This window comes from Peromyscus californicus, unplaced genomic scaffold (genome assembly GCF_007827085.1).
Source record: "Peromyscus californicus insignis strain IS unplaced genomic scaffold, ASM782708v3 Scaffold_9__1_contigs__length_137607984, whole genome shotgun sequence".
Lineage (NCBI taxonomy): Eukaryota > Metazoa > Chordata > Mammalia > Rodentia > Cricetidae > Peromyscus > Peromyscus californicus.
The window spans coordinates 74,422,085-74,443,672 of NW_026294617.1; the positions used below are offsets into that span (position 1 = coordinate 74,422,085).

Sequence of the window (21,588 nt, forward strand, 5' to 3'; positions counted from 1 at the left end):
TTGGTAAGGTGCTTGCTACGTAAGCGTTAGGAGTTGAGTTTGAACCAGAACCCTGTGGGAGACAGGAGAGATGAAAGAAGGGGTCGAGAGTTCTGAGTGGATATTATGGTGATATTTTATTTGTACTGAAATGTGATTTTATTTGTATGTTAATAAATAAAGTTGCCTGGGGGTCAGAGCTAATAGCAAGTCATAGCAGAAGCTGGGTGGTGGTGGTGGTGGTGGTGGTGGTGGTGGTGGTGGTGGTGGTGGTGCACACCTTTAATCCCGATCACATGACAGGCAGATCTCTGTGTGTTCAAGGACACCACCAGCATGGAGACACACGCCTTTAATCTCAATACCAACCATAGAAGACCTGGAGGTCTGTATAGACAGGCAGTGACAAGGAGGTCATGTGGTTGGGTTTACAACCAATGAGAAGGCAGGACAGAAAGTCAATAAAAAGACAGATACACAGGAAGTAGGTCTCTTTCTAAGGGGAAGGACAGCAGCGGCAGCGAAGGGTAAGAAAGGAGGTTTTAAGTCTCAGCTCTCAGCTACTGCTCTGACCTCTTGGACTTTTAACTCTGCATTTGGCTCTGTGTTTCTTATTTAATAAGGCCCTTACACCTACAGGATTTAACACCTTCTAGCCTGTGCTCGTAAGAAGAGCTGCCTGGCGACAAACACAGGGAAGACGCTCGAAGAATTTCCACACTGGTCCTCCTGTGTCCTCCAGGATGCGTCCATTGGTCCATCGCCACCGCCCTGTTGATACTGTTACTGATTGGACGTGTCCTGAGCACACGCCAGCTGTGAGTAAGAGCCAAGAGCCTGATGTCTTGGGGACCTTTCCTCCTTGGAATCAGAACTGTGGACAACCCAGAATGAACAGGCTAAAGCTGTCCCCTGGGAGGCGTCTGTGATTTGGGATGTCATTTAGCCATAGATAGGTTCACGGATCCTAGGCGGGAGGGAAGAGGGAGAGCAGAACGGTGTTGAGTGGGATCAGAGCTCTGTGTTCAGACTTTGTCTGGACCTTGTAATGCCCAGTTTCGCTGTTCAAAAGCCTTTTTGACTCCAAGCAGTCAAGACTTCCGGGGGGGAAAAAAAAATGGAAGTTATCGCAAGGAGCAATATTCCAAAGCCACCTTGGAAAGGCACTTTGTGAGAGTTAACCTAGATTCTGAATCCAATGTCTTCTGGGTTCAAATGCAAGCTCTACCACGTACCAGCTGTGTGACTTTGAGTGTGTTATAAAACCTTTTTGTGCCCAGCTTTTTTTACTACACTCCGTGGATGATGATACCTGACTCATAGTATTGTTGGGAGATTGAAATAAAGTGAAGCACAAGGAAAAAAAATCAGAGTTATATGCCATTCTGATGGTTTTATTAGACTTTAATGAATCTTTTAATATAATTACTGATTCTTAATATGCAAAAAGGATTATGTTGCATATAAAAACTGCTGAAATTATTCCTGATAATTCAGAATTAACTTTATCATTTGTATAACTACAACAGGTAATCTGAGAAAGGAATTGCCCACTTTATATTACCCATATTTGATCTCATACTGGGTTGCCTGGACCATTAACAAAAGGAAATGAAGAGATTGATCAATTACTGATAGGAAACGTGTTGGAAGCTTCAGAATTTCATAAGAAACATTATGTTAATAGTAGGGGCTTAAGAAAAAAAATTCCATTACTTGGCAACAAGCTAAGGAAATTATAAAAGAAAAACTTCCCTACTTGTTCTTTGTATAACCAAGTTCCTTTACTTGAAGGAACTAATCCTAAAGGTACACAAAGAAATGCAATTTGGCAAATGGATACATTTCATTTAGCAAAATTTGGAAAATTAAAATATATCATCATACCATTGATACATGTTCTGAAAAAGCTGATTCTATAATTACACATTTATTAGAAACAATGGCTATAATAGGCATACCGATACAAATTAAAACTGATAATTCCCGAGTTTATGTTTCCAATAAAATGAAACAATTTTTTTACACATTACAACTTAAAACACATTACAGGGATACCACGTAATCCTACGAGAGAAGCAATTGCTGAAAGAGCTAATCGCACTCTACAGGAGATGCTTGTTAAACAGAAGGGGATGTGAGGACCCCCGGGGACAGACTGCATACTGCTTTACCAACTTTAAATTTTTAAAAGCTAATGAAACAGGGACAACAGCTGCTGAAAGACTTTGGATTGTGGGAAAAACTGCTGAACTGGGTCAGCCAGTATATTATAAATGTTTTAACATCTTTATGGAGTTCAGGGTAAGTGTTGAGATGCGGCCGAGGATATGCTTATGGTTCTATGGGAGACGTGAAGTTATGGATCCCATCAAAATTGACCAAATCCGGCATGAGCAAGAGGAATCTCTTGGATGCTTTGGCTGCTGAGATGCCTCTGTTTAAAAAAAAAAAAAATACAGAAGGCCTGTTGGAACCTGCCGACCAGTCAGCTGAGTAGCTGGGTAGAGGCATGCAGATTTGTAGAGACAGAGGTAAAACAATGCACGGCACAGACATTCAACCACTAAACTGTCCTTGCATTAAGGAGCAGGCAGATCATTTTTTTTAAAGATTAATTTATTATGTAGTGAGTTCCAGGAAAAGGCGCAAAGCTACACAGAGAAACCCTGTCTCGAAAAAACCAAAAAAAAAAAAAAAAAAAAAAAGATTAATTTATTATGTATACAGTATTCTGCTTGCATGAATGCTGCACACCAGAAGAGGGCACCAGATCTCACTACAGATGGTTGTGAGCCACCATGTGGTTGTTGGGAATTGAACTCACGATCTCTGGAAGAACTGCTTTAACCACTGAGCCATCTCTCCAGTCCTACCTGGTAGTTCATTTTCTATCTCCATGTTCCTCCGGCTGGCGTCAGCAGCCTGCATCTAGCTAGATAGTATGTTCCTTCCTGTGGGCTAATCAGGACTTTCTCACAGCCCTGGAGCAAGCAAGCCTGAACTCAATTGACTCAGAATAGACTTCAGATTCAAACTGGGAAACTGAGTCAGTTGTGGGCTCCCACAAAGGCCTTTGGAACAGACAGCTAATCCTCCCACCTGGGGACAGCTTAAGAATTGGTGTGACAAAGGAGAGGCAATAATTCAAATGACTCAAAAACTTCTGAATGTTACAAATCTGTTCCTTGCTATGCTGTCTGTGGAAACTGTACAGGCAACAGGGATTGGTCATAATTACTGGGCCTATATTCCTAATCCTCCAATTAACTTAGCAGTAAGTTGGGGAGATATGGATATTCCTGTGGTGGTTAATGAATCTTCTTGGCTACCTGGTCCTTATGAAAACTGAGGTCCTGTTCAGTCAGTGGAGGAGGGTAAAGAGATTAAATATTACACTGTGGGAGTACAAGGATGTAACACGGATTTTAAATGGTCTTATTAATAAAAATAAAAATAAAAAAAAAAAAAACAAACTCAGTGCCAGCTAGACGTCGCACACCTTTAATCCCAGCACTCGGGAGACAGAGGCAAGAGGATCTCTGTGAGTTCGAGGCCAGCCTGGTCCGCAGAGTGAGATCCAGGAGAGACACCAAAACTACACAGAGAAACCCTGTCTCGAAAAACCAATAAAACAAAAACAAAGACAAAAACAAAAACAAAAAACAAACAAACAAAAAAACAGCTATTGGAGTGAATTCTGAAAGATCGGAGAGACAGAGCAAGCCACAGCTAACCTCACCTCACCAACTTCTCAGGCAATCCTGTTTCCTCAAATTGGAAGCCTCTGAGTCCTGATCCAAATGGATCTCAGTTGAACTGCTGCTAAAAGCCTAAAAGCTTAAATGCCTCTAATTCCTGGTCCTCACGCCTTATATACCTTTCTGCTTCTTGCCATCACTTCCTGGGATTAAAGGCGTGTGTCTTTCCCAAGCAAGATATGAGATCTCAAGTCCTGGGATTGAAAGTGTGTGCCACTACGCCTGGCTCTGTTTCCACTGTGGCCTTGAACTCACAGAGATCTGGATGGATTTTTGCCTCTGGAATGCTAGGATTAAGGGGGTGTACCACCACTGTCTGGCCTCTATGTCTAACCTAGTGGCTGTTCTGTTCTCTGACCCCAGATAAGTTTTATTAAGGTACACAATATATTGGGGGACACAATTTATCACCACACAAGGAATTCCTATTTGTATGGGAAATGGAATTCAACGTCTAAATATAACATTTCAAGTATGACTATCCATAGTCAATACTACCCAAGATTCTCATAATAGGTTTCATATGCTTCATGAATCTGGTTTTAAAGGACAGGAGATTAATGCCACTAGTTCCATAAATCTACCCTTCTGTGAGATGAGGGTTACCAACATGGAATCTGACTGGGTACATTGGCAACAATGTAAGAGAAACCTTGAGTGCTAATTAATATCTCCCATGGAGACATCACTGATTGCAGCCCCTATGGCTCCCCTCAAATAAAACATTCTCACTCAAAGTTAAGATGGCAGCAGTGTAGTTTGAATGGAATTGTAGAAATTAGTCTTCTGTTAATGAACCTATCCAATGGCAAGGAGTTGGAACATCAAGTCCTCTCCTGCAATTTGGCAATTCAATTCAGACTAATTTGTGGAAATTAACAAGTGCCTTCCACCCTCTTAAGGGAAGGAAAGTTAAACAATGGCACCCTAATAATGACAGCATCGCTTGTGAATGCTGTACCCTTCATACCTGTGTTAATTCTAGTATGCCTTTAAACGAAACCTCTGAAAGTTTATGTGTTCTTAGAGTAAGGCCAGCAATCGGGATGTCAGTGAAGTTGTTGAGGCCATGGCAAGATTCACCTGTGATGATCCTGGTACATGGCAAGACTCACCTGTGATGATCCTGGTACAGAAGCTCGCTGAAAGAATATTAAGAACACGTCAGCCGGGCGGTGGTGGCGCACGCCTTTAATCCCAGCACTCGGGAGGCAGAGCCAGGTGGATCTCTGTGAGTTCGAGGCCAGCCTGGGCTACCAAGTGAGTCCCAGGAAAGGCGCAAAGCTGCACAGAGAAACCCTGTCTCGAAAAAAAAAAAAAAAGAACACGTCAAATGGTTAGACTGATTATTACTGCTATGGGAATTACTGCATTGACTGCTACCGATCCAACAGCCAGCCCTTCATAAAGAAATTCAAACTGCTGAGTTCATTAGAGACTGGCATAAGCATTCTACAGAGCTTTGGACTGAACAAAATAAAATAGATGATGAGATAGTTAATGAGTTAGCTGATTTGAGACAAGTTGTTATATTGTTAGAAATACTGAAGGAGCAGATAAAATTAAAATGTGATTGGAATGTTACATCCTCTTGTATTACACCTTTAAAGGTCAATGATAGCAAGTATGATTGGGAAAAGGTTAAGATGCTTTTGATGGGACACCCGAATTCTTCTCAAATGATTTATGATTTACAGCAAGAAATTAAGAAAACTTCCACAAAAAAGTTACGTGATATGACAGGAATGGATGTTATGGAAAGCCTTGCAGATATGATACCTTCATTCAGCCCTGTGAATGACTTTAATAGATTTCTTGTTTTAGCAGCTGTTAGACTTGTGCTAGCAATAGTAGCCTTCTTGGTTTTAAAATGTGTTTTGACTTACTTACATAAGATTGTAAAACAGATAGAGAAAAGGCTGTGTATGCTGCAAAGCTATATAACCTCCAATATAATTAATGGTTGTATATAAAAAGGGGATATGTTAGTGGAGTTCCTGCAGATTTCAACAGCTGGATTGATTCTGGAGTGTTAGCACCTAGCTTTGATCTGCCTTTTGTGATTGCTACCTTTTGTTTCCAGAACTTTCTGTTTGAAGTCTTATCTGAGAGTTTCCTAGGGGTTCAAAGCCTATACAGAACTTGGTTGGGGGACAACCTAGAAAACCATGGTGTACCTTAACTGAGAATTTGCATTTGGCATTGTCCCTTTGGGGAGCTGAAATAAGAGGTTTTGGGATAAGGAAATTAACGTGTTAAAGGTATAAATTGGAGAACAATAAAAAAGCCCTTTGTTAAGCTACAAGAGTCAGTCTGGAGAGGCTGATCCCCCTGCAGCTGGAAAGGCTAAAAATCATCCTTAGGTGCTTCTGTGTCTTACCCACCGGAGCCACATGAATCCACACTCGTTATGCAACAGTGTTCGGTTGTTGTCCCTGGGAACCCTGTTCTTTTCTAATGAGAGAAAGAAAGGGGGTGGGTCCGGAGGGGAGGGGGGAGCAGTGCAGGGAAGGGAAACTATAATCAGGATATACTGCATGAGAAATGAGTCTATTGTCAACAAGAGGGGAAAAACCTGGAAAGTGATACTCTAAATGAAGGAGACTTCATTTTTAAAGATTGCTCTCTTTAAAAAAAAATAAAAACTAAGATAAAATTATGCAAACATTGAAAAGAAAGATTCTCTGAAAGAAAGTAAACAGTTCACTTGTTAGAGTGAAAGGGGATCGGTGGGGGAGACTTTGCTCTCTGTGTTTTTATACTTTTTGGTGTGTTTTTGTTTTTGTTGTTGTTGTTGTTTTTAAGACAGGGTTTCCCTGTGTAGTTTTGGTGTCTGTCCTGGAACTCCCTCTGTAGCCCAGGCTGGCCTTGAACTCACAGAGATCCACCTGCCTCTGCCTCCCGAGTGCTGGGAGTAAAGGCGTGCGGCACCGCTACCCGGCTTACTTTTTGATGTTTTAACCAAATAAATATAGCATCTATTCCAAAAACTCATTTTGAAATTTTGATTGTCAATTTGCTAAAAATATATAAGCATTCATTAGCAGAAAAAATAAGGAAATGAAGGAAGGAAGAAATGAATCCGTGTTAAAACAATGATATTCTAAGAACTGCCTTTGTTCATTCACAATGTGATAAGAAAAATTTTTGCAGAGGAACTATTTTTCAATAATCCTCTTGATATGCTTGATAAATACGTTATCAGTTTCTTTCAGAAATGTAGCAAAGTAAAGGAGATATAACTAATAATGATGGTAAATTCTAATCATATCCCATTTCTTCTGATAGTGGACTTCAGCTTATTTGGGTGAGGATGGTTATTAAATATGAATTTATTTATTTATTTATTTTGTTGTTGTTTTTTTGTTTTTCGAGACAGGGTTTCTTTGTGTAGCTTTGCGCCTTTCCTGGGACTCACTTGGTAGCCCAGGCTGGCCTCGAACTCACAGAGATCCGCGTGGCTCTGCCTCCCGAGTGCTGGGTCAAATTAATTCCAAATAGCCCATCGAATAGTATTTGTTCTGTGACTCAACTATAAAAGCGTTTCAGGTAACGCCATCACGCGCTTAAAGAGCACATCCAGACACAATCCGTCTCCCGTCTGCCATCCCGCACTGGGATGAGCCCAGGTTGTGTTAAGTGTCCTAGTGCGTTGGTCTGTGTTCTCAGTGGGGCTCTGGAGAACGGACCGCCGTGGGTATTCTTGTTTTCTTGTGTCGATTAGATCATAGAGTGCATTCTATGGAAACTGTAGTCTTGTTGCTTACTTAGAACGGGTTTTCATCTTCAATAGTTATTCAGCATGTGGATGATAAAGATTTTACTCTCAAGGGGGTGGAGCAGCACACATAAAACAAGCTTTTCCACTTGTGATGTGTTACCACTAAGACAAAACACCAGACAGAACATTCAGACCCTGTATCATCCTGACCAAGACCAAAATTAAGGGTGGGGTGTTATGTCCGAGGTCTTGGGCGTGGTTGACGGTGAAGGCGAATTTATGAGTGCCCCGGAGACAGCGGGATGGACAGCGAAGACCACAGCCCCAAGCTGTAACAGTGCTGCTTGAGTTCCTGGAGTCAGCTGGCCTTGGACAAGGAGTCTGGAGCCTGTGACAAGACGTTAACCAGGTACGGGGCGCAGGGGGCAAGAAAGCAGCACGCTGGGGCGGACGCGAGTGCCGTGACTCGGATTCGAACCGAGGTTGCTGCGGCCACAACGCAGAGTACTAACCACTATACGATCACGGCGAGCCACACGCCCCTCGGGTGTCCCGACTTCGGAGGCGCCGGTCCTGCATCGGGCTTTCTCCCGCTGCTGCGTTGGGAGCGGCCCGGGGCACGATCTGCGCCTCGGTCGGGTGGAGAGGGCGGCGGCTGCTAACTGGGAAGTGCGTGGGTCGATGCCACTCCTGCGGGAGCAGTGTTTCCCCAAGCACGGGACAGACTTCCGCCGCTGTCGGCTGAGGCTGCAGCCCCGCGGGAGGGGCAGACTGCTACGGGGCCTCGCAGAGAGCAGGGCAGCAAACCAGCGGTCCGGAGGCTTCGGTGGACGCCCGTCTGCAGAGACCCAAACCCCACGGCCCGGGATTCCTTACCACGCGGCCTGTCCTGCCCGTGCCTGTGATTTATTTTGGTGTCTCCACACTGTTGTACCCAGAGTCCCCCAAAGATCACCAAGAGACCTAATCTGATGCAAAAGCGAAGTCTTTTTATGGTTGCGGGATAACTCGGGACTCGGTCGGTCTGACGGAGCAGCAGAGCAGGAGAGACCCTGAGTAGCCATCAAGCAGGGTTTTTGTAAGGGTAGGGGATCTGGGGGAATTCCAACTCTATTCAGTTACAAGCTCAGGGTTGGTGCTTACTTCAGGTTAGAGACGCTTATTTAAGTTTGAACTGATTGGAGAGTTGCAGCTGCGAGGGAATGGCCATCCCCTCTAGCCATCCATGTTATTGTGTCTATTTTGCCAGCAGACCCATTTCCTCTGATAGTCAGACATCCGGTTTTTATCTGCAGGAAACTCATTCCCTTTGATGCTATGGTATACAATCTATAGCAGCAGAAGACATCCCACAGGACATATCTGGGGCTTTGTTTATTATGCCAGTTATGTTATAGAACATCCTTTAGGCTATGTCTGGTGTGCAGCTCCTAATTGTCTGGGTCTAGGAGCAAAGGGGCAGCACATACCCTGGTGGGTGTTTTTTGTTTTTTGTTTTTTAGAACAATTTGTCCAAGGGCCTGTGCTGCCCCCCGTCTGACCCTTCTCTCAGATAGCTGCAAACGTGGCATCCTCTCACACACCACGTGGTTTTCGAATTAAATGGGTTCCAGGGTTTTCTGATTACCAATTATGTTGCGGGGTCGCCCTTCTCGTATGCGTATCTTTAAACGGTGGTGTAAAGTTCACCTGTTTTATTAAAATCCGGTCTGTGCCCTGTGCTTTGGGGACTCGTCCATAATTTTCTTTTATTAAGAAAGGATTCCCACTCCACCCATTCCGAAATAAACCAAAGACAGCAGCGGGGAGGGGTTGCCCACTGGTGCCCCCATTCCAAAAAAAGAAAAAAGAAAAGAAAAAGACTGTTGTTTTCCTTGCCAGAGGCCCGGCCATAAATAAACAATACGTGACAGGGAAAGATAGGCCCTTTATATGCACAGGCTGGAGTACTGTGTGGTCTCCAGGATCTGTGAGCAGACTGCAGGATCGTGCATTTCCAGTCGTTCACAAGCGGCTGTTTCACTGGGAAAGCTGTTAAAAGCCTAAGGCCCGCCGTCCCTGGGTGGGCTCGAACCACCAACCTTTCGGTTAACAGCCGAACGCGCTAACCGATTGCGCCACAGAGACGGTGCGGTGGGCGGGCGGCGTCTCCTTGGTGAGGCCGGCGTCCCCGCGGCCGTCACACCTGGGACGACCGAGCCCGAAGCCCCCCGGGCCCGCGCCCCGCCGGGACCTGCGCCGCGCACCGGCTCCCCGAGCTCGCGCGAACCTCAGGGACCCGGGGCGAGCGGCCGGCGGCTCCGGGACGCCGGGTCCCTCGGCCAGCCGGGGGTCGGGACCAGCTTCGTTAGAAGACAATACAGTCACGCGGGTGGGTTTGTTCTTTTAAATTAACCGCAAAACCACGAATTGCTTCTATCAGCGGTTTCTAGGGTGACTCGTTTTGACTCAACTTACAACGGGTTTGGACAGTGGTGTTGCTGGCCCGGGACCCGGGTGTGGTGCTCATGCTCAACACGGGAACCGAGAAAGAAAGGAAGGTCTTTACTAGGAAACCCAAGTTGGGACCTGTTTTCCTAAAAGTGTCCTTTGACTTCATGCAAAAAACTCCAGACATGAAACATTTTGTTGTTGTTTTTTATCTCTCGTAACGTAACTTCCTTATGACTATTAATCTTGTTGGTTCAAATGCAGAAGAACTCGTGGTTTCATATCCTACTTTTCTACCAGTTCTAGTAACCAGCTAGAAAGGTAGGAAAGACTTAAAGTTTAAACAGCATAATTCAGAGAGCGTCTAACTTTTGTTACAGCAAAACACCAGGGGAGAGCGCAGACGCCGTCCCCACTACCACAAATTCCGCAGTCGAGTTTCCCGCATGTGGGGAAATCGCAGGGGTCAACACACCCCAAGTGCAATGGATGAGCCTCGCCCTGGGAGAACCACCTGCTTGATCATGGTGTCTCCCCTGCCAGGTAAGTATGCTCGCTGACCCACCACACACCGCTCAGACACCCCGGACCTGCGCTCTCAACACACGGTCACTTCGCCGCCAGCGATCGCGGGCCTCCCCGGACCCGCGCCCGGTTCCTGCGCTCCGCTGTCAGCCGCGGACCCGCGCTCCCTCCCACGCCGCGCCAAATCCCTCGCGTTTCCGCAGCGGGTGCGGACCGGCAGCCCCTGCGCGCCCCTCATCTGCATAGACCACGCCCCCGACTGGCCCCCAAGGGTGACATCACACCCCTCCCCTCCGCCACGTTGGCTTGGCGAACTCTCTTGCTCGCGGAGAGCTGGATGGAGTGTTGAAGACCAGAGACAAATCATCTTGAATTGTCCCCAAACCCTAAACAGCCGTGGACTGCCCACCGCTGTGGCCTAACAGCCTTGTGACTGGTGTTGGTGAGTTCGAACAGACCCCCATCTCCCTCCAACACCAAATCGGAGAATGTGGTCGGGGAGCCCGGGAGCCAGCCCTACAGCAGAGGTGTCCCCGCCTCGCTCCAACCTGCCTACCTCGTGTCTCCACCCCTGTATTTTAAAAAGCTCTTGATATATGGATTTCTTTGTTCTCTTCTACAGAAACACCGTGAAGCTGACACTACGTGGGGACATGGTTTTTGGGGTGACCCAAGTCCGTGTTCCTGGTCCAGGGGACCCACTATGCCCTCTCTGGACCTCCTCAGGCTCCTGTATGTATGTGGTGCACACACACATACACTCAAGCACGAACACTCACAAATTAGGCCAGCTTTCTGATGGTAACTTTCTCTTTTACTTCAACTTGAAAATTCTCTTACTGTCTCCACAAATTATATCTCTTTAATACAGAACATTCCTTGGTTAGACAGTCATCACCAAATGAATACCCTGTGACTGTGTACTTTGCACTTTCTAATTTCTGGAATATGAGTTGACTGGTTCCAGTAACTTAAGGCCTGTTCCAGTAACTCAAGGCCTATACCTAAAATGGAGAAAGCTTAGGCCTTATTTCTAAGATGGAGGCATTTTGTTCTTATTTTGGCCTCACATTATACAGAGAAACCCTGTCTCAGAAAAAAAAAATTTTTTTTATTGGATTCAACCAAATTACTAAGGCAAACAGGTTTTTTGACAAATTGCCATCAGCAAAACTGCTAAACCTTGTGAATTTGTAGTTATTCAGTAAATTCTGACATTGTGGAATAATACAAGCCATTTTATCTGTTTCTGGCATCGTGAGCTTACAACAATGGTGTGCCCTGCCTAACTCTGCTGTTCTCACAGCTACAGCAACCAGGAAGCTAGCAAGTGTCCTAGGGAGCCCTGTGGCTCCAGAGTATGTCTCCTCCCACATGCCCAGGAAAATGAGTGCCTGGAAATTAATATGATCAACGAAATTAGCCAGACTCAGAAAGACAAATATCATGTTGTCCCCCTTATACAAACTCAGATATAAAAGTGTATGTGTATATATTTATGCCAATCATGGTCATGCCTTTAATCCTAGCAGTTGGGAGGCAGAGGCAGGCAGATCCCTGTGAGTTTGAGGCCAGCCTGGTCTACAGAGTGAGTTCTAGGACAGTCAGGGCTACATAGAGAAACTGTGGGTGTTTGAAAAAAAAAAAAGACTCCCAAAGGGTGGTACTATTAGGAGGTGTGGCTTTGTTGGAGTAGGTATGGCCTTGCTGGAGGAATTATGTCATTGTGGGTGTTGGCTTTGAAGTCTCACATATGCTCAAGCCACACTGCCTCAATCCACTTCCTGTTGCCTGCACAAGATGCAGAACTCTCAGCTACCTCCCCAGCACCATGTCTGCCTGCCCACCACCATGTCCTGCCATGGTGACAACGGACTAAACCTCTGAAAATGTAAGCCACTGCAATTAAAGTTCTCCTTTGTAAGAGTTGCTGTGGTCATGGTGTCTCTTCACAGCAACAGAAACCCTAACTATGACAGAGACCCTGTCTCAAAAATAAAAAATAAACAAAAAGTGCATATGCATGTATTTATACATGTGTATGTAGATGTCATGAGACTAAAAAGGGCATCATGAGGAAAGAGGAGGCAGCATGAAAGGGTGGTAGAATACAAGTTATAAAAAGCAGAAAGGGCCGGGCGGTGGTGGCGCACGCCTTTAATCCCAGCACTTGGGAGGCAGAGCCAGGCGGATCTCTGTGAGTTCGAGGCCAGCCTGGGCTACAGAGTGAGTTCCAGGAAAGGCGCAAAGCTACACAGAGAAACCCTGTCTCGAAAAACCAAAAAAAAAAAAGAAAAAAAAAAAAAAGCAGAAAGAGGCCAGGTGTGCTGGGTCTGCCCGACTACCCAACAGTCTTGAATAGAGGGGTGAGGATTAAAAAATAATAGACATGAAAATAGAGGCGCAGACATACAAGAAAAAAGGCAGAGACACAGAATAGCATCGGGAGGCTCTGAGTCAACACCACAATCTCTCTGGATTTGTTTTTCAGGGCCTTTTTATACCCAAAGCAAGGGGGTAAAAGACCTCCCCCTCTCAATGACATCACGGTTCAAACAAGTATAAACACCTCCTTAATTCTCAAGACATCTAGTATCACCTCTTTGGCAAAACACCTGTTTTTCAAAACATCCTGTTTTTCATCCTTGAAGGGCAAAACAAGCTCAGACTCTCTGACCTTGAGTCAAGATGGAATAAGGCCACACTATGGAGTCTCTGTGTGGTGGTGGTGCACACCTTTAATCCCAGCACTGGAAGCAGAGGCAGGCAGATGTCTGTGAGTTCAGGGCCAGCCTGGTCCACAGAGTGAAAGAGGACAGCCAGAGCTATGAAAAGAAACTCTGTCTCAAGAAACCTTAAAAAAAAAAAAAAAAAAAAAAAAAAAAAGCAGAAAGCAGATTGTATCAAGAAAGGGAGGAAACTAGCCAGAGGGGAGCAGGGGGTGAGGGAGGAGACCAAAGAGAACATAACACACATATGTATAGAAAGTCTATAGCAAACCCCACTAATCTATCTGTAAATCTAAAAACTTAGTAACTCCACTATATTTCCTTCAGGAGTGAAGACATACGTCCAAAAGGGCTCTTCATAACAATTCGATGATTCTGACCAAAGGACTCTGACCCTTTCATGCTACGGTCTCCTTTCCTAAGACATGCTCAGCTCTAGCAATTTATGAAAACAAGAGTTCATACGGAACAGAAGGACTGTTGCGTATCCAAATCTCCCTTTCTCTAGATCTGCTCATGTTGCAGAAATCAACAACTATTGGACCCACAGAATTTTTACCAAATACTGGAAGGATGGGAAGCTTTCTTACTACTGTGCTCTCGACAGAAAATATGAGATCCTTCGGAATAGTAAGCAATTAAAAACAAAGAAAAAGATGGTACATATCAATGTCAATCACTATACAAGTACTCAGAAATCCACCTTTATAATACCAGAAGCTCACTAATGATGGGGGGGGGGGGTGAGGCTAGAGAGAGACAGAGAGAGAAACAACGCCTGTTCTATAACCTTACTGCCCAGATAAGGGCAATGTCAGCCAATTGCACAACATTTGTCTGTTACAGATTTTCATCGGCTCCCACGTTTCACGTGCATTAATTTCTAAGGACATAGCCCCTGCAACAACCTGCCAAGAAATAACACAGCCAAGGGGTGGAGAGATGGCTCAGCACTTGTGTGTCGATGTAGAGCACTTGTTCTTGCAGGGGACCTGGGTTTGATTCCCAGCACCCACAAGATGGCTCACAACTGCCGGTAATTCCACTTCCAAGGGCTCTGTCTCAGTCACTGTTCTGTTGCTGTGAAGAGACACCATGACCAAGGCAACTCTTATAAAAGAAAGCGTTTAACTGAGGGCTTGCTAACACTTTCAGAGGTTTAGTCCATTATCATCATGGCGGGGAGCATGGTGCTGGAGCAGTAGCTGAGAGCTACATGCTGATCTGCAGGAACTGGGGGGCTGTAACCAGAAGCCTTTCTCTGTCCCGCCCTGTCCTGTGGTCTCACAGTTGCTTATAAAATAATCATTCAGAGGTTTAATATTAATTATAAATTTTTGGCCAATGACTCGGGCATGTCACTCTTTTATCTTAAATTAACCCATTTCTATTAATCTATATTTTGTCAGGCAGCCATGGCGTTACTGGTCCACTGTCATCTTGCTCCTTGGGCAGCTGGAAGGCGTCTTCCTGACTCCGCCCTCCTTCTCCCTGTCTCTCTGCTGGGATTTCCTGCCTGGCTGTAACCCGTCTTGCCATAGGTCAAAGCAGCTTCTTTATTAACCAATGGTAGCAACATATAGTCACAGAGTACAGAAAGACCATCCCACAGCAGGGGGCTGGGCCTGGTATTGGCTTCTGAAACCTCAAAGCCCACCCCTAGTGACACATTTCCTCTAGCAAGGCCACACCCACTCCAACAAAGCCATTTCTATTCCTTCTAATCCTCAAATAGCGCCACTTCCTGACGGCTACGCATTCAAATATATGAGCCTATGGTAGCTATTCTCATTCAAAAGGATCTAATGACCTCTTCTGGCCTCCAGGGACACCAGGCATGCATGTAGTGCACAGACATACATGTAGGCAAAACACCCATATGTATAAAATCAATAAATCTACGTGTAGCCACTGTTACCTGCATACTATTCTCTATCACGTGGGAGCAAGCACAAACTGCTTAGAGGAACCCAAGATTTGTAAGGAAAGAAGAAAGACGAGGAGGAAAGGAACTTAAGGATATTCTTTCCCCTGGACAGCAGTTTGTCAGGAAACTATGACAGTGGTTCTCACCTTTATAAAGGGTTACTGCAACCTTTTCCTAAGTTCCTCATGTCGTGGAGACCCCTAACTATAAGATTATTTTCTTTGCTACTTCATGACTGGTTTTGCTGTTATGAAGTGTAATGTAGATATATGATATGCGACCCTGTGAAAGGGCTGTTCAACCCCAGGGGGTCTTGACCCACAGGTTGAGAACCCCTGATCTGAGTGTGTGTGTGTGTGTGTGTGTGTGTGTGTGTGTGTGTGTGTGTGTGTGTGTGTGTTCTTGACCGACAGGTTGAGAACCCCTGATCTGAGTGTGTGTGTGTGTGTGTGTGTGTGTGTGTGCGCGCGCGCGCGCGCGCAAAACAACTGCAGTTATTGGAGGACTTTGAAGTATCTTGGGAGTTTCTGTCCAAAGATACAACATAGTATCTGTGTGCCTGTGCACTGTGGTCCTCCGCTGGACCCCACCCTCACCCCCACCCCCGAGCTAAGCCGGTGCACTGTGGTCCTCCGCTGGACCCCACCCCCACCCCCGAGCTAAGCGGGTGCACTGTGGTCCTCCGCTGGACCCCACCCCCACCCCCGAGCTAAGCGGGTGCACTGTGGTCCTCCGCGGCACCTTCCCCGAGCTAAGCCCAGGCGACAGCATGGCCCTGGGTCAGCACTGGAGACAGCTGGGGGAAAGTTTGGTGTGCAGGCAAGTAAACAGGAAAGGAACACGGTTACAGCTGGGAACACTGACCAGGACCAAGCACCACCCCTGTGGAAGACACATTTGCAGAAGGGGCTCAGAGGGGAGCACGCTATCAACACCGTCACGTGACAATGGCAGCCCCATCTCTCCACTGTTGAAGTAAACATTTGCAGGAGTCCCCAAAGACGTGGTGCTAGAAATGATGATTGCAACAGCATGGCTTGTAATTGTAAACCTGGAAAAGATAAACCAACAATTCATAATTTAAGTAAGAATTCTCTTTCCCTAAAACAAATAATAGCAGACAGTGGTTATAGCCCCCAGAACACTATGGGCAGAAGTAGGAGGATTTTGAAATCAAGTCCAGTTTGAGCTACATGTCAACCAATCAAGTGTTTATAGTGATGGTCCCTTTCTGTGACGGTAACATCACTGCAATCGATTTTGCTTGCCTGAGGCTATAGACAAACTATGACTGGTCGGTTTTCCCTGCATCTCAGCAATTTTTGTTGTTGTTAGATGGGGTCTCACTATGCGGCCCTGGCTGGCCTGGAACTCACAAGAGATCCGCCTGCCCCGCTCTCCCGAATGCTGGGATTAAAGGGTATCTCGGAGATTTTTGAATCCTACGGTTGTAAAGGTAATGTGCCAGCAGCTGCCGTAAAAATGGAAGCGGGTGGGTACTCTAAGGGAATGTGAATTTACCAGTTCCGGAATTCAACCGCCAGTGACTGTTTATAGGGGAGGCTGCTAAAAACCTAAGGGCCGGCATCCCTGGGTCGGCTCGGAGAATGCGCTAACGGATTGAGCCAGTGACAGTGAGGGAGACACCCTGTGCTGTTCGTTGATGGGTGAGCGGACACCGCTGCGGCCAACCCCTCCTGAGCTCGCGGGAACCGAATGAACCCCGCGGGTCCCTCGGCCAGCCGGGGGTCGGGGGTCGGGGCTCCGGGGCTCCACGCCGGCGGGCTCGCGGCCCCGGCGCCCAGCAGGACTCGGCGGAGGAGCCCAAGGGCGCTTTAGGGTCCGGTCCTTTGCAGACCCCGAGCATGGACGCGCGAGGGCTCGTCCCCCGCGGTGTGTGCTGGAGCCTCGGCGCGGCCCGCGTGGGACAGGCGGCGAGTGCGGTGCGAGTGCAGGAGGCCAGACGGGAGGGAACAGGAGGAAACGGGGGTAGGGGGAGCGGGGGTGCGGGGTACAGGGAGGGTAGCGCCGGAGCCTAGAGCCGTGGAGACCGTCGCTTGCTGGGCGTGGCTAACAGGGATGGGGGTCGAGGTGGGGGAGTGGAGGGGCGGGTTAAGGCAGTGGGTTTTTGTGGGCGCAGAACGTGAGCAAATGGGAGGGGCAGAAGAAGAAAAGAGCGACGACCTTTACCTGTCTGAATTTTTAGGGGGGTAGGGATTCAAGCCAGGGCTTCTCTATGTGGCCCTGGCTGTCCTGGAACTCACGCTGCAGACCAGGCTGGCCTCGAACTCACAGAGATCCACCTGCCTCTGCCTCCTGAGTGAAGGGATTAAAGGCTGCTCCACTACCGCCGGGTTTACCTGTCTGATTTTTTGAAGGCGGCCACCGGTTTTTACACTTACACTTGACAAACAGTAAAGAAGCCGCGTCTTTGGTGGTGTTCCTGCGGCTCACGGTGATCCCACAGTTGCTAATACTCTGTGTTGTTTGCAGTCAAAGTAATGTGGATTCGAATTCAAGACACGTAAGTAATTTCTAGGGTGTGGTAAAACGGCCCTTCCAGTCTCCAGTCGTCCCATCACCGCGCCGTGAGTGCGTGAGGCCGAATGAGAAGGCATCTGAGACCCTGAAACTGCGTTCGCCTTTTCTGAGCAAAGTGCAGGAACCAAGTCATCCTCACTGAGGTCTCGCTTTAATCCAGGGTGCAGTCCTACCATTCTTTCCTGTGGTGGATGTTTTTAAATACTGGGCCTTCCTTCTTAAGACAAATCACAAATTCTGAGATGAGAGTTCCTGCCTCAATGGAGTATTTTGAATAACATCTAATAAATGTAATAAAATTAAGCCTGGCATTGTGACTAATGCCTGTAATCCCAACACTTGGGATGCCAAGGCAGGACGATCAAGTGGACTTCCAAGTCAGCCTGAGATACGTAGTGATTTCCTGTACTTCCCCCAAAGAAATGTCCAAAAGAATTAAACACGATACATGTCCAGCTACCTTTTTTTAAACAGTGAAGTATACAGACCAAATTGTACAACTATCTAATGCTTAAATGATGAGTTCAATGAAGGGAATTGCCCCCTCCCCCTTTCCTATTATTGTGATGAAATACCCTGACAAGGTCCATTCATGGGAGAAAGGGTTGATCTACAGCTCACAGATACAGGTTAAAGTCCATCCTTTTGAGGGAGTCAGTGGTTGGAGTTTGAGGCAGTTGATCACTTTGCATCCTTATTAAAGAAACAGAGAGGAACCAATCAATGCATTCATGCCAGAACTCTCTCTCCAGTCTCATACTGTTCAGGACACTCTGCCTAAAGAATGGTGTCACCCACAGTGGGCAGGTCCTAAAACCTCAATCTAATCAAGATATCTAATCAATTAATATTAAATCAATTAATCCAATCAAGATAATTCCCTCAGGCCAACCTGATCTAGCTAAGAATGTCATCAGCATCTTGGGCTTATAGAAAAGCTTCCCCCATCTTGCTATAGAAGCCTCCCTGAGGTACCCACTAATGTATTTTAAACCTGCCTTGATTTATGACTTTCTTCAATCTTAAAACCATAAAACTGCTTCCATTTTGGAACATGCAATTTGGAGAAACCTAAATCTGTTTTCCTGGGCCACGGTCACTCTAAATGACTCTAAAACTCTCCCTTATCCCCTTTAAGATGACTGCTATGTTCTGTCTTGTTTTGCATTAACAATATCTCCTAGGACCTTGTCTCAAAAAACAGAACATGAAAACTCCAATCAAACAAACAAAAATTGTGAGTTCCTGTAACCCAGCACGTGAGAGGCACAGGCCGGAGGGTCAGTTCTAGGCTTAAGCGGCAGACAAGGCCAATTCACCTCTCCTTACTGATTCTGGAAGAAGTGAACCGGGAAACCAGGCAAAAGAGCCCAAGAGTGCAAACTGTACCTCCAGGCTTATTTGTATTGTTACAGCCCCTTTGAATATAGTTCAACAAGGAAGCCTGATTCCAAGTGGGCATGTTCAAGGTTCTCTCAGTGGGATCTTTGTTTGCCGTGGGAGAAAGTTTTTTTTTTTTTTTTTTTTTTTTTTTTTTGGTTTTTCGAGACAGGGTTTCTCTGTGTAGCTTTGCGCCTTTCCTGGGACTCACTTGGTAGCCCAGGCTGGCCTCGAACTCACAGAGATCCGAGTGCTGGGATTAAAGGCGTGCGCCACCACCGCCCGGCGAAAGTTGTTTTCTTTAAGTGACACTTCAGCCATCCGTCCAAGGTATGAGTCCAGGGCAGCAAGGTCCAGGTCTTGAGCCGGTGCAGAAAGGACAGAGAGGGCAAAAGGCCTGGGGTGCGGGGTCCTCCGACAACTACCAGAACATCGAGTTCACGGAACCCCTGGTCTCTGCCTCCTGCACAGGTGAACCCTAGCAGGAAATACGGCCGCAGCTGCGCCTGGGTACCTTGGAGCAAGTCTTGCGGTGCAGGCTGGAGCAGAGGCCGCGCTGCCTTTCTGCAGTCGACCTGTTTCCTTCCAGATCTTGTTTTGCTGATGGTTTTCCGGTGGTGCTGGGAGAAGGACAGAGCTCGGGAATGTCGTCCTTATTAACAGATGGACATCGGTGGGGTCATTTTGTTTTGGTATCTCTACAGAAAAGGCCCGAGGGAATTGTTATCACGTGGAACTGGAAGGCAGGTTCAGTTGGTTTGTGGAGAAGGAAGCCAGCCCAGGCCGGTCCCCCCTCCCGCCCCCACACACCCAGAATGAGCGTTCTTAGGAGGGAGAATCCGGAGCCCACGGGGCGCGATCCAGCCTTGAGCTGCTTGAGCTGGGAGAGCAGTCAGGAGAGTTAGGAGAGAGCTAGCCCAAAGTGAAGGAGAGGCAGGAGAGTTAGGAGAGAGCTAGCCCAAAGTGAAGGAGAGGCAGGAGAGTTAGGAGAGAGCTAGCCCAAAGTGGAGGACAGTCAGGAGAGTTAGGAGAGAGCTAGCCCAAAGTGGAGGAGAGGCAGGAGAGTTAGGAGAGAGCTAGCCCAAAGTGAAGGACAGTCAGGAGAGTTAGGAGAGAGCTAGCCCAAAGTGAAGGACAGTCAGGAGAGTTAGGAGAGAGCTAGCCCAAAGTGAAGGACAGGCAGGAGAGGCGGGTGCCATGGACAGAACAGCGCGGGAACAAGCTGTAAAGACGCAGAAGGAACGTACTCTCACTTTATAGTCTTGGGGAAACTGATTTGCTGCCTCAGCCAAGATCTGTGCGCTCTGAGGAGGAGGTGCTCCAGGTTCTTTTGTCTCAGGGGACAAACTGCAGGTTGGGGACCCTGGCCTGACTTCGGGGAGGGAAGGCCTCCGGATGAGGTGTCTGTGTAGTCCAGGAGCTAACTGCAATTCTGTTTATTCCGGCGATCGAAGTTCTTAGAAGATTTGAAGAGCATTTTCTTCTGGGTTCGAGGTCTGAAAGAACGAATTCTTAATAATCATTGACCTTTTAAAGCAGAGTCAAGGTCAATCTAGCAAGGAAAAGAGTGAAAACACTGGAGAGGGAGGCGTTTGGGGTGGGGGAGGGCAGAAGTACCTGTCCCGTCATTTGAGACAGGGTCTCACTTAGCGCAGGCTGGCCTCAACCTCAACGAGGACCAATCTCGGGGAATAGAGCTCAGTCGTGTTAACACCGATCCTGACACTAACAAAAAAGGGAAGAACACCTCACTCAAGCATCTAGGGTGGAGACTAGTTACTAGTTTGGAGGAAAGAAACTGTTGGGGCAGGAGTTAACAGTCTTACTTTTGCACACCAATATCAGGGGAAAGCGCGGACGCAGTCCCCACTACTATAAATTCTGCAGTCGAGTTTCCCGCATTTGGGGAAATCGCAGGGGTCAACACACCCCAAGTGCAATGGCTGAGCCTCGCCCTGGGAAAACCACCTGCTTGATCATGGTGTCCTCCCCTGCCAGGTAAGTATGCTCGCCGACCCACCACACCACCGCTCAGACACCCCGGACCTGCGCTCTCAACACACGGTCACTTCGCCGCCAGCGATCCGGGCCTCCCCGGACCCGCGCCCGGTTCCTGCGCTCCGCTGTCACCCGCGGACCCGCGCTCCCTCCCACGCCGCGCCAAATCCCTCGCGTTTCCGCAGTGGGTGCGGACGCGGCAGCCCCTGCGCGCCCCTCATCTGCATAGATCGCGCCTACGTCCGTGACGTCGAGGATGACGTCCCTGTCCCCAGCCAACCAGTGCGCCCCCCACCTCGGGAAGGTGGTGACAACCTGCCCAGCCCCTTTTCTGCACCTCCTCTGCATAGACCCACGCCCCTCGCCTGCGCCCCTTGCCTTGGTGAACTTTCTGGCTTTTTCCCTCCTTGGTTTTCTCTGTGCAGCCCTGGCTGACCTGGAACTCGCCCTGTAGACCAGGCTGGCCTCAGAACTCACAGACATCCGCCTGCCTCTGCCTCCCAGTGCTGAGATCAAAGGCGTGCGCCACTGGGCCCGGCCTTCACGTTATCTTTAAATTCTTCTTATTCCTTGTTTCTATTTTTCTATTGTAATTTC

The 21,588-nt window shown here is 47.3% G+C and overlaps 4 non-coding genes across 4 annotated transcripts; all 4 read right to left on the reverse strand.

Moving 5' to 3' along the window:
- Positions 1-7,918: 7,918 nt before the first annotated feature.
- On the reverse strand, positions 7,919-7,990 carry Trnah-gug (transfer RNA histidin (anticodon GUG)). The gene has a single exon. It is a non-coding gene; the product is annotated as a tRNA-His (tRNA).
- A 1,524-nt stretch (positions 7,991-9,514) lies between these two features.
- Trnan-guu (transfer RNA asparagine (anticodon GUU)) lies at positions 9,515-9,588 on the reverse strand. The gene has a single exon. It is a non-coding gene; the product is annotated as a tRNA-Asn (tRNA).
- A 692-nt stretch (positions 9,589-10,280) lies between these two features.
- On the reverse strand, positions 10,281-10,442 carry LOC128106797 (U1 spliceosomal RNA). Its single transcript, XR_008216845.1, has one exon. It is a non-coding gene; the product is annotated as a U1 spliceosomal RNA (small nuclear RNA).
- A 10,394-nt stretch (positions 10,443-20,836) lies between these two features.
- Positions 20,837-20,999, reverse strand: LOC128106832 (U1 spliceosomal RNA). Its single transcript, XR_008216877.1, has one exon. It is a non-coding gene; the product is annotated as a U1 spliceosomal RNA (small nuclear RNA).
- Positions 21,000-21,588: the final 589 nt, after the last annotated feature.